Source organism: Hyla sarda, chromosome 8, assembly GCF_029499605.1.
Source record: "Hyla sarda isolate aHylSar1 chromosome 8, aHylSar1.hap1, whole genome shotgun sequence".
NCBI lineage: Eukaryota > Metazoa > Chordata > Amphibia > Anura > Hylidae > Hyla > Hyla sarda.
The window spans coordinates 42,149,761-42,162,798 of NC_079196.1; the positions used below are offsets into that span (position 1 = coordinate 42,149,761).

A 13,038-nucleotide genomic window follows, 5' to 3' on the forward strand; every position below is an offset into this window, starting at 1 on the left:
TGTTCCTCGATTGGTTGTCTGGAAATGAACGGATGTGACGTAACGTATCACCCGGAAGTGCTCTGTGTACATTGCTTTGAATGAAATCCGGCTGATTCACTGCGGTTCCGGAGGGGAAAATATAACGAAAATCTTCTTTCTTCTGCTCTTAAGTTCACTCACAGGTAAAGCGGCCGCCAGACGCCACGGAACCGCATTGTGTACACTGATACATTGTTAGTGAGGCGGGCGGGACAGCGCGCTTTATCCCTAGGCCGCAGCTTCGTCCTGGGACTCAAGTAGATGATCATGCCGAGTACTGTACGAGGCCGCCGTGTTTACCTTACGTAACCATCACTGAGGTGTCTTCTATTCTCCACATGTGTCCGCCACTTATTGCTAATGCTGGGGGGAGAGGATGAGAGATGAGACCCGGGGCAGGGAAATGCCGACTCATCCTGCCCAGCACCACAGACCTCTCATCCTCCATCACTTTAGACCAGCGTTTCCCAACCGGGGTGCCTCCAGCTGTTGCAAAACTACAACTCCCAGCATGCCCGGACAGCCTTTGGCTGTCCGGGCATGCTGGGAGTTGTAGTTTTGCAACAGCTGGAGGCACCGCGATTGGGAAACACTGCCTCAGACAAATCATCCTTCATCTTTTTGACAGCAGAGATCCTGAAAATGATTAGGAATAATAAATACAACTAAGGCTGCATTCACACCACGTTTTTGCAATACAGTTCCCGTATCAGGTTTTTGATGAAAAACGGATTCCTCAAAACGTGTGTACAGATTTCAACCCGTATACAGTTAAAAAACGTATACGGTTTGAAAAATGATGCCCAGTAATATCCGTTTTTTATGAAAAAAATATACGTTTAACTTTTCACCTTTTTTTTGAATAAAGTTTCACTTGTTTGGTTGAAATTCTAAGAAAAAAAAACTGCAAAGTTAAAAACCGTATGGTGCAAACTGGAGGGAACCGTACGCACATACAGTTCTGTACGGTTCCCATTGACTCCCATGTTTAAAAAAAAAAGTATACGGTTTAATACAGTTTTTCACACGGACCAAAAACCGTGGTGGGCTACTGTTTTGGGTACGGGGAAAAAAACAGATAAAACCGTACAGGATGCAAAACGGACACAACCTGATGCATCGTTTGGCATACGGTTTTCAGTGCGGTTCCATACGGTTTTCCCATAGAAAATGTATACGGGAACTGTATTGCAAAAACGTGGTGTGAATGCACCCTAAGAGGGCTACAATAATATAAGGTAAAAGTAGAGCAAATAGCAACCAATCAGATTCTAGTCTCAATTTAGACAATTCAAATCAATGCCCTTATTGGTTGCTATGGGAACTCTATTAATTATGTGAGGCTAAGTTACATGGCCGGTGTGCTTCCTCTCATTCTGGATCCGTTTGGCGCCTTTAGTTTTTTTTTTTTTTTTGCTTTGTACGGACCAAGAACGGGTGGGATCACAACTGACACCACCGGGTCCTGACAGATCCCATTGACCTGAATGGAATCTATTGGGCATCTGGTATCTTACAGGAATTGAGCAATGAAAAAAAATTGGTTGTGCAGTATTGTTGTTTTTTTTTTTTTCTCTTTTCAAGCTTTAACCCCCTTAACGACCAAGGACGTATATTTACATCCGTGGCCGGCTCCCGCGATATAATGCGCGGTGACAGAGTGTCATATCGGGTCGGTCCTGGCATGTAGCTGAAGCCGGGGCTAATAGCGATCAGCAGCGATCGCGGTGCCGCGGGCTATTAACCCTTTAGACGCAGCGTTCAAAGTTGAACACCGTGTCTAAAAAGAAAGTAAAACCTTCCCGGCTGCTCAGTGGGGCTGATTGGGACCACCGCAGTGAAAATGCGGCGTCCCGATCAGCAAGGACGTGAGCGGAGGGTCATTCACCTTCCTCCAGCGCGTCCGATCGGCATTTGATAGCTCCAAGCCTGAGATTCAGGCTTGTACAATCGACCTCTGATAACACTGATCAATGCAAAGTTTTGCAGTGAACAGTGCTGGCAATCAGTGTATGCAGTGTTATAGCTCCCAATGGCACAAGGAGGCACCCTGTGTAGATAAACTATTAGTTACATGCGGCGCTAGCCCGTCCCCTCCGTCTCTCCCCCCCCCCCCCGGCCATACTCCGTTCCCTCCATCACAACACACCCCCCCCCCCCCCCCAATTACACTTACTGCAGAGTCCGGCAGCGGCCGTGCAGGGACGGCAACGAGGCGGTGGTGGCGATGTGTGGGAGGAGTGGCCTCCCAGCCAGTGGCTGGGGAGCCAATGCGCTCTCTCCCTGCCTGTCTGATTGACAGGCAGGGAGCGAGCGCAGGCTGAATGAAAAAGGACCGATGCCGCACGCCAGGCTGCAGCCGGCCACTAGGAGGGAGACCCCTAGTGGCCGTTTTTCAAATGAAAATTAAACAATTTTAATAAAAAAAAATAAAAGTATATTAGAGATAAGTAATACAACATATCAAAAAATAAAGTTGGTGACAGTGCCCATTTAAGAAATGTGATTTAACCCTCTCCCTAATAAAAGTCCAAATCACCCCCCTTTTCCCATTAAAAAAAAAAGTTAATAAAAATAAATATAAACATATGTGGTATCAGTGTGTGTAAATGTCCGAACTATAAAAAAAAAAAAAAAAATATATATATATATCTTTAAGTAAACCGTAGGGTCAATGGCGTACACGCTAAAAATTCCAAAGTCCAAAATAGCGTATTTTTGGTCACTTTTTATATAATGAAAAAATGAATGCAAAAAAGCGATCAAGAAGTCCAATAATTACAAAAATGATACTGCTAAAAACTTAAGAACACGGCGCAAAAAATGAGCCCTCATACTGCCACCTATACACAGAAAAATTAAAAAGTTATAGGGGTCAGAAGATGACAATTTTAAACGTATACATTTTCCTGCATGTAGTTATGATTTTTTCCAGAAGTGCGACAAAATCAAACCTATATAAGTAGGGTATCATTTTAATCATATGGACCTACAGAATAAAGATAAGGTGTAATTTTTACCGAAAAATGTACTACGGTACGTAGAAACAGAAGCCCCCAAATGTTACAAAATGGCATTTTTTCTTCAATTTCGTCGCACAATTATTATTTTTTTTTCCATTTTGCGGTAGATTTTTGGGTAAAATGACTGATGTCACTGCAAAGTAGAATTGGTGGCGCAACAAATAAGCCCTCATGTGGATGTTTAGGTGCAAAATTGAAAGGGTTATGGTTTTTAAAATGTAAGGAGGGAAAAACGAAAGTGCAAAAACTGAAAAACCCGAGGTCCTTAATAGGGATCGACCGATATCGATTTTTTTTAGTGCCGATACTTATAATCTTTGGAGGTTAAGGCCGATAGCTTATACCGATATTCCGGTATAAGTTAACGGCTATGTATCCCCCCCCTACCCCCCCCCACCCCCCCCCCCCCCCCCCCCCCCCCCGGCGACGCCGCTGCAGATCATTGATTTAAAGCGGGCACTTTAAATAAATGAACTGCAGCGGCTTTTGCGGTGCCAGAGACCGCCGCCGCCACCACCCGTTTCTCTCCCCCTACCGGGTATTGGGGAGGCAATGGGAGTGTGGGGGCGGTAGTGGTGGGGGCATTATTGGATTATCAGCAAGGTAATTGCCGATACTGATAACTTCTAAAATCGTGAATATCGGCCGATAATATCTATCTTGCGTTACAAAATAACATCCCTTATTAATAACGGGCTATAACTGGTTAAAACGGCTATTAGAAAAATCCCATAGACTATAATGGGATTTTCTAACGGCCGTATAGGATTTTGTAACTGACGTTTTTAGCTGATTTTCATACGGAACTCCGTACCGATGTTTAAAAACTGAGAATTTTGTAGTGTGAAAGGGGCCTTATGTAGGTTTGATTTTGTCGTACTTCTGGAAAAAATCATAACTACATGCATGAAAATTTATAAGTTTAAAATTGCCATCTTATGACCCTTATAACTTTTTTATTTTTCCGCGTACGGGGTGGTATGAGGGCTCATTTTTTTTGAAGTTTTTAGCGGTACCATTTTTGTATTGGTTGGACTTATCGATCATTTCTTTATTATAAAAAGTGACCAAAAATACGTTAATTTGCACTTTGAGATTTTTTTTTGCGCGTACGACATTGACCATGCTGTTTAATTATATATTTTTATAATTCGGACATTTCTGCATGTGGCGATATCACAAATGTTTATTTTTATTTACAGTTTGTTTTTTTTTTGTGGGAAAAGGGTGGTGATTCAAACTTTTATTAGGGAAGGGGTTAAATGCTCTTCACTTTTTTTTTTTCCACTTTTTTTTGCAATGTTATAGCTCCCATAGGGGGCTATAACACTGCACACACTGATCTTTTACACTGATCAATGGTTTCTCATTGGAAACCATTGATCAATGATTCTGCTGCTTGACTGCTCATGCCTGGATCTCAGGCACTGAGCAGTCATTCGGTGATCGGACAGCAAGGCGGAAGGTAGGGACCCTCCGGCAGCCCCCTGAGCTAACCGGCAATGTCTTACTTTCACTTCAGACACGGCATTCAACTTTAATCGCCGCGTCTAAAGGCTTAATAGCGTGCGGCACCGCGATCAGTGCCGCGCGCTATTAGCCACCGGTCCCATCCGTTGTTAGAGGCCGGGCCCGACCCGCTATGAGGCCGGGCCTTGGCGTGGTCCCGCGTTATAGAAAGGGAGTAGGCGAAGGGCATATAGGTATGCCCTCCATCCCCAACAGGTTAAAAATGTCCTTATGACCCCTATAACTTTTTCCCCCACATATGGGGTGGTATGAGGGCTCATGTTTTGCGCCGTGATCTGTTTTCATCGGCACCATTTTTGTTTTGACCGGACTTTTTGATTGCTTTTTATTAACTTTTTAATAGTATAAAAAGTCACCAAAAATACGCTATTTTGGACTTTGGAATTTTTTAACGTGTACACCATTGACCGTGCGGTTTAATTAACGATATATTTTTTGAGTTTGGACATTTACGCAGACGATGATACCACGTATGTTTATATTTTTATTTACATATTTTTTTATGGGAAAAGGGGGGCGATTCTGACTTTTATTAGGGAAGGGGTTAAATCACATTTATTAACACTGTTTTTCACTTTTTTTTTTTTGCAATGTGACACGGAGCAGTCATTCGGCGATCGGACACGCAGGAGGCAGGTAGGGATCCTCCTCGTGTCCTGCAAGTTGTTCAGGATGCTGCGATTTCACCACAGTGGTCTCGAACAGCCCGACTGAGCTGCTGGGATGCTTTCGGTTTAACTTCCGACACGGCAGTCATCTTTTCCACGTCTGAAGGGTTAATACCGGGCATCCCCGCGATCGGTGATGTCCGGTATTAGCCGCAGGTCCCGACCGTTGATGGCTGCCGGGACTGACCCGATAAGACATGGGGTCACCGAGTGACCCTGCGTTATATCGCGGGAGCAGGCGCAGGGCGTAAATATACGTCCTGTGTCGTTACAGAGTTAAAATGTACTTGTTAACCCCTTAACGACGCAGGACGTATATTTACGTCCTGCGCCGGCTCCCGCGATATGAAGCGGGATCGCGCCGCGATCCCACATCATATCGCGTCAGTCCCGGCACTAATCAACGGCCGGGACCCGCGGCTAATACCACACATCGCCGATCGCGGCGATGTGCGGTATTAACCCTTTAGAAGCGGCGGTCAAAGCTGACCGCCGCTTCTAAAGTGAAAGTGAAAGTGACCCGGCTGCTCAGTCGGGCTGTTCGGGACCGCCGCGGTGAAATCGCGGCGTCCCGAACAGCTGATCGGACACCGGGAGGGCTCTTACCTGCCTCCCCGGTGTCCGATCGACGAATGACTGCTCCGTGCCTGAGATCCAGGCAGGAGCAGTCAAGCGCCGATAATGCTGATCACAGGCGTGTTAATGCACGCCAGTGATCAGCATTAGAGATCAGTGTGTGCAGTGTTATAGGTCCCTATGGGACCTATAACACTGCAAAAAAAATGTAAAAAAAAAGTGTTAATAAAGGTCATTTAACCCCTTCCCTAATAAAAGTTTGAATCACCCCCCTTTTCCCATAAAAAAAATAAGTGTAAAAAAAATAAAAAATAAACATATGTGATATCGTGCGTAAATGTCCGAACTATAAAAATATATCATTAATTAAGCCGTACGGTCAATGGCGTACGCGCAAAAAAATTCCAAAGTCCAAAAAAGCGTATTTTGGTCACTTTTTAAATCATTAAAAAATGAATAAAAAGTGATCAAAAAGTCCGATCAAAACAAAAATCATACCGATAAAAACTACAGATCACGGCGCAAAAAATGAGTCCTCATACCACCCCATACGTGGAAAAATAAAAAAGTTATAGGGGTCAGAAGATGACATTTTTAAACGTATAAATTTTCCTGCATGTAGTTATGATTTTTTCCAGAAGTGCGACAAAATCAAACCTATATAAGTAGGGTATCATTTTAACCGTATGGACCTACAGAATAATGATAAGGTGTAATTTTTTCCGAAATATGCACTGCGTAGAAACGAAAGCCCCCAAAAGTTACAAAATGGCGTTTTTTTTTAGATTTTGTCGCACAATGATTTTTTTTTCCGTTTCGCTGTGCATTTTTGGGTAAAATGACTAATGTCACTGCAAAGTAGAATTGGCGACGCAAAAAATAAGCCATAATATGGATTTTTAGGTGGAAAATTGAAAGGGTTATGATTTTTAAAAGGTAAGGAGGAAAAAACGAAAGTGCAAAAACGGAAAAACCCTGAGTCCTTAAGGGGTTAAAGGAGTACTATGGTGTTGTTTTTTTTTTCTTATCCCTCTGTGCCTGGGCTGTAAAATGAGCAAAACAAACTTTAACTCACCTTCCTACGTTCCCCCCGTTGCTACAATATCTGTGTCCTGTTCTCCGGTCCCTGTTGACTTCCGCTTCCTGCGGGACAGTGAGTCACGCTGCGCTCAGCGTATCACCGGCCGCAGCGTACCATAGTACTCCCTTAACAAAATCTTTTGATGTAATGTAGATACTATATGAATATTTGTATTATACATTGATTAAAAAATGTGTATATTTTTGGGTGAAAAATTGCTGTCCCTGCAGCTATTGCCTGTGTGTCGGTCAAAATGCAGGAAGTGAGGGCGGGACAAGCAGGACTGTGTGCAGGCACCTGGCTTGTCATTCACCCTGATTTGTGCTCTGGGGGCATGCCTTGGTGCAGAGAGCCCTGCTTGTCCTCCCACACTTCCTGTATTTGGACTCCTCACCGAAACACACAGGCAATAGCTGTAGGGGCAAAAATATACAAATTCTCCCGACCGGCAGCGGCGATGTCCGTAACACGGAAGCTTGGAGCTTCAGCGTTAGTGACTTCACTCCATGCCCCTATCCATTCATGTCTAGTACATAGCCTCCATGCCTCCCTGCATAGACATGAATGGAGGGGGTGTGGCGGCTGTAGTCGCCAGTCATTGGGCACAGAGCGGGGTTTGCTCAGTGCACAGATGACTGGGGTGCCACGCCAGAGATCGCGGGACCCCCACAATCGGACATCTTATCCCCTATCCTTTGGGATATCCCCTATTCTTTGTTACAATTGTTATAAACTTTTGGATAGGGGATAAAATGTTTTTTGGATAAGTACCCTTTAATGAAGCCTGGCAGGAGGGGTAGAATCAACCAATGACCACTCTGGTGAGTCCTGTTTTCAACAAGTGTTATAACTATGATTCATCTGAAATGCTTTGATTGTCAAGGCATGATAGGAATTGTACATTGCAACAACTCGAGAGCCATAGGATGGGAAAACCTGCATTAAATGGTCGGCCAGTAGCACTGAAAGTGTCAGGTTCTTCTGGTGTTTATCTAATCTATCTATCTATCTACAGTGGGGATCAAAAGTTTGGGCACCCCAGGTAAAAATTAGTATTAATGTACATAAAGAAGCCAAGGAAAGATGGAAAAAATCTCCAAAAGGCATCAAATTACAGATTAGACATTCTTATAATATGTCAACAAAAGTTAGATTTTATTTCCATCATTTACACTTTCAAAATAACAGAAAACAAAAAAAATGGAAAAGTTTGGGCACCCTGCAGAGTTAATATCTTGTACTGCCCCCTTTGGCAAGTATCACAGCTTGTAAACGCTTTTTGTAGCCAGCCAAGAGTCTTTCAATTCTTGTTTGAGGTATCTTTGCCCATTCTTCCTTACAAAAGTCTTCCAGTTCTTTGAGATTTCTGAGCTGTCTGTCACGCACTGCTCTTTTAAGGTCTATCCATAGATTTTCAATTATATTGAGGTCAGGAGATTGTGAAGGCCATGGCAAAACCTTCAGTTTACGCCTCTTGATGTAATCCCCGTGGATTTCGAGGTGTGTTTAGGATCATTATCCATTTGTAGAAGCCATCCTCTCTTTAACTTCAGCTTTTTCACAGATGGCATCTAGTTAGCATCCAAAATTTTCTGACATTTTATTGAATCCATTTTTCCTTCTACTCGTGAGATGTTCCCTGTGCCACTGTCTGCAATACAACCCCAAAGCATGATGGATCCACTCCCATGCTTAACAGTTGGACAGAGGTTCTTTTCATTAAATTTTGTTCCCCTTCTTCTCCAAACGTACCTTTGCTCATTCGGGACAAAAAGTTGAATTTAACCTCATCGGTCCACAGAACTTGTTTCCAAAATGCATCAGGCTTGTCTATATGTTCATTTGCAAAGTTCAAACGCTGATTTTTGTGGTGAGGACGTAGAAGAGGTTTTCTTCTGATGACTCTTCCATGAAGACCATATTTGTACAAGTATCTCTTTATAGTGGAATATTGTACCACAACTCCAGTGTCTGCAGATCTTTCTTGAGGGATTGTGCAGTCAAACGTGGGTTTTGAATTGTTTTTCTCACAATCCTGCGAGCTGTTCTGTCTGATATTTTTCTTGGTCTTCCAGATCTTGCTTTAACTTCCACTGTTCCTGATGACTGCCATTTCTTAATTACATTCCGAACAGAGGATATTGACATCTGAAAACGTTTTGCTATCTTCTTATAGCCTTCTCAAGCTTTGGGAGCGTCAACTATTTTCAGTTTCAAATTTCTAGAAAACTGCTTAGAAGAACCCATGGTGCTGATTGTTGGGGCATTTAAAACTTTTGTTGACATATTATAAGAATGTCTAATCTGTAATTTGATGCCTTTTTGGAGATTTTTCCATCTTTCCTATGCTTCTTTATGCACATTAATACAAATTTTTACCTGGGGTGCCCAAGCTTTTGATCCCCACTGTATGTAACTCTAGCCTTCATGGGATAAAGTCTGTTGAAGTGGTTTAGTACCTACTCGTTTCTCCATAAAAATACCTAGCAATTTTCTTAGAATTCTGCTTTGGGACGTTCCTCTGTTATTCCTCTTGGAAATGCATTGATCATTTGAAAACTGTTACCATGGAGACCTGCATCTTCCCATCCATGTGGTTTCATACACTGACATGATATACATGCATGACTGTTTAGTTGCAGTTGCTAAACTATCGTGCACAGAGGGGGTCTCACATGACCAGGGGCCTGTAGCTGATTTTCTCTTCAATAGCTTGTATCGTAGAGTTTCCCAAGCAGTGTGCCTCCAGCTGTTGCAAAACTACAACTCCCGGCATGCCCAGACAGCCAAAGCCTGGCATGCTGATTGAAAAACACTGCTGTAAACATATGGGGCAAAGAAAAAGCAGGCACCCATAAAAAAAAAAAAAAAAAATATATATATATATATATATATATATATAAAATTAAATTAAAATAAATATGGCATCTGACTGGTTGCTATAGGCAGCGACTTGTTCCCATTGTTTTAGCTCTAGCCTTCCAGCTGTTGCAAAACTACAACTCCCAGCATGCCCGGACAGCCAAAGGCATGCTGGGAATTGTAGTTTTGCAACAGCCAGGGGGGGGGACCTGTTAGAAACCATTTTTATAAAGGGGTATTCCAGGAAGAAAAAAAATTTATATATCAACTGGCTCCAGAAAGTTAAACAGATTTGTAAATTACTTCTATTAAAAAATCTTAATCCTTTCTGTACTTCAGAGCTTCTGAATTTAAGGTTGTTTTTTTCTGTCTAAATCCTCTCTGATGACACCTGTCTCGGGAAACGCCCAGTTTAGAAGCAAATCCCCATAGCAAACCTCTTCTAAACTGGGCGTTTCCCGAGACAGGTGTCATCAAAGAGCACTTAGACAGAAAAGAACAACCTTAACTTCAGAAGTTCATAAGTACTGAAAGGATTAATATTTTTTAATAGAAGTAATTTACAAATCTGTTTAACTTTCTGGAGCCAGTTGATATATATAAGAAAGTTTTTTTCCTGGAATACCCCTTTAATGTAAGAAACAGAACTGTATCCAGAAGCGTAAAACAATGAATGAGACATGACAGCGCGAGGCGTCCTTATCAATGCACGGTTGTGTCTGTTGTCAGTCTTCCCTTTAATGTCAGACTGTACTTCATTCTTCCAGTGTAGTGGTAGACATAGATGTTGGACGACTTCCATGCAAAGAGTATTTTTTTCTTCTTCTCCACTTCAGGAGCATATGTGTTCATCAAAAATAAGATGAATTACAAAACATAGAATTGTTCCCACAGCCACTTCTCAGGCTTTTATATGTCATCTGGTATTTCTGATAGATCTTCTTCTATATGTAGACATATATAAATATAAATATTATTGTACCTATCTGTTACTAATTGCTCACCTAATGGATTATATTCTGCTAATGAACCTATGAGCTTCTATAAATGTGTTAGGAATACTACTCCAAAAACAGGGTCACTGGTCATGCAGGTATTTTGTGTGTGGATTTGTGCGCAGAAAATCTGCAGCGGATTACGGCCTTGTGCCCAAATTCCATCCTTTTGCTCTGGCTTTTTTTCTTTATTGACATAAGAGATGAATTACAAGGTAGAATCTGCTGTAAATCTGCACGTTAAATGTGTATATCTGCAATAAAATCTGCAAGGGAATGCAGAGTTGACTTTTTCTACTGGATGTGCACCTACCCTTAAAGGGGTACTCCAGAGGTAAAACACTTCTCAACTGGTGCCAGAAAGTTAAACAGATTTGTACATTGCATCTATTTAAAAAATATTAATCCTTCCAGTACTTATCATCTGCTTTATGCTACAGAGGAAGTTGTGTAGTTATTTCCAGTCTGACCACAGTGCTATTATAGCGCGGCCGGCTATTACCCCTTTAGATCGCCGCTGTCAAAGTTGACAGCAGCGTCTAAAGAGACCGCTTAACCATCCCTGGTGGTCTAGCGGGGTGGATCGCCCACTGTGGAGGTAGCCGGAGGGATAACCTCTCCTTCCTTGGCTGCCGTGGATCTGTATTTGATTGAGCAGCTCAAACAAATGAGCATAGAACACACAGATCAATGTAGTTCAATAGAACTGCATTGATGTGTATGAGGAATCTAATGATTCCTCCTTAAAGTCCCCTAAGGGACTTATAAATTGTAAAAAAAAAAAAAAAAAAGATTTAATAAAAGTTCAAAAAACACACATTAACCCCTTCCATATTAAAAATTCACATACCCCAACCTTTCCCATTTTCCATACAAAAAGCATGTAAACATAATAAGAAGTGTTTGGTATTGGTGCCTGAATAATTGCCCCAACTATTAAAATATAATATTATATATCCTGTGCAGTCAATGGCGGTAACATAAAATAAAAATACATACTAACAATACAAAGTCAGTACTACAGTACTAGGATGCAATGCTCTGTGCAGTCTGCACATACCCTAATGTGTATAGTAGGAGTGTATAGATTAGTTTTATTAAAACATAAATAAGCCCCTCCCCAATAATAGAGCCAAAATAAAAGAACCAAAATAAAAATTAAATATATCTTACATTGCCGCATGGGTAACTGTCTGAACTCAAATAAATATAGCCGGAGTAAATGTTTAAAAAGAATAAATAAATAAAAAAGCCAAAATTGCTGCTTTTTGATCACCTCCTAGAAACTAAATATGTCCATTGTACATCATTTTTCAAGTAAAATCAGTTAAACCTTTTTTTTTTGTCATTTTGGTGTTCTTTTTCCCGATTAATCCATGAAATTATTGGCAATTGATCAATTATTCAAAGAATAGCTGCAGCCCTAAAACCTACAACCCCGGTTCTCCCCATGCATGGAGCGAACTCCACTCCATGCGCAGATTACTGTCGATCACGGCTGAAAGTGACTTGTCCCTCCATGTATCTCTATGGGAGTGCTGGAGATACAGCACTTATGTGTCTCTATCTCTCCTATAGATATACATGGAGGGGTATATAGTAATATGTGCAAGAGATCATTGGGGGGGGGGGGGGGGTCCCAGCGATAGGAGAGAAGTGCTTATGTACTGGAGTTCCCCTTTAATTGACTTGAGGTTTGTCATGAAATGTGGCAGAATTGGAGCACAAATACAAAGTCCTGTTACCTTTTAGAGAAATGTTTCCCTGCTAAATTTGTTCAATATCATTTCTTCAGGTGGAATTCGGGTTAACATCCAAAATGTACCTAAATGAGTGTGTGACTATGCAAACTGGTAGTGGGATTCCAACTGGAATTCATGCTAAATTACAGGCAGAATAAGTGTCACAATGAGCTCATATTCTGCCTAATCCGTTCACTGGTTTATACTATTAGACCGTCGTCCTAATCTTTTTAATCATCCAAAAAAAACAAAATAAATAGCGAAACTATCTGGGAATTGGGGGGCCGTTTACCGATGCCTCGGAGTTGACTTTTCTCCCGCTATCCTTCCCTCGCAGTTGTGATGAGAAGTGACAAGCGTAAAGTTAATTAGTGAAGGATCTTCTAATGAGAACATTCATCTGATCTAAGACCCGGCGTCTCTATCCCAACCACATGCTCAGAAATGGGCAATACAGCTCCAACACGCTCTTTCAAATAAAATAAAATAAATTACCTTTTTCCAGTTAAATGATACATTTAAAACAACTTTTATTTCTGA

General features: G+C 41.7%; 1 protein-coding gene across 1 annotated transcript in view; it reads left to right on the forward strand.

Moving 5' to 3' along the window:
* The first annotated feature begins 7 nt into the window (after positions 1-7).
* The window catches only part of PSMD14 (proteasome 26S subunit, non-ATPase 14), a 112,892-nt gene continuing 99,861 nt past the window's right edge, over positions 8-13,038 (forward strand). Inside the window, exon 1 of the mRNA XM_056536907.1 lies at positions 8-164. The gene's annotated coding sequence lies outside the window, so the exon portion shown is untranslated. The remainder of the gene's footprint in view (positions 165-13,038) is intronic.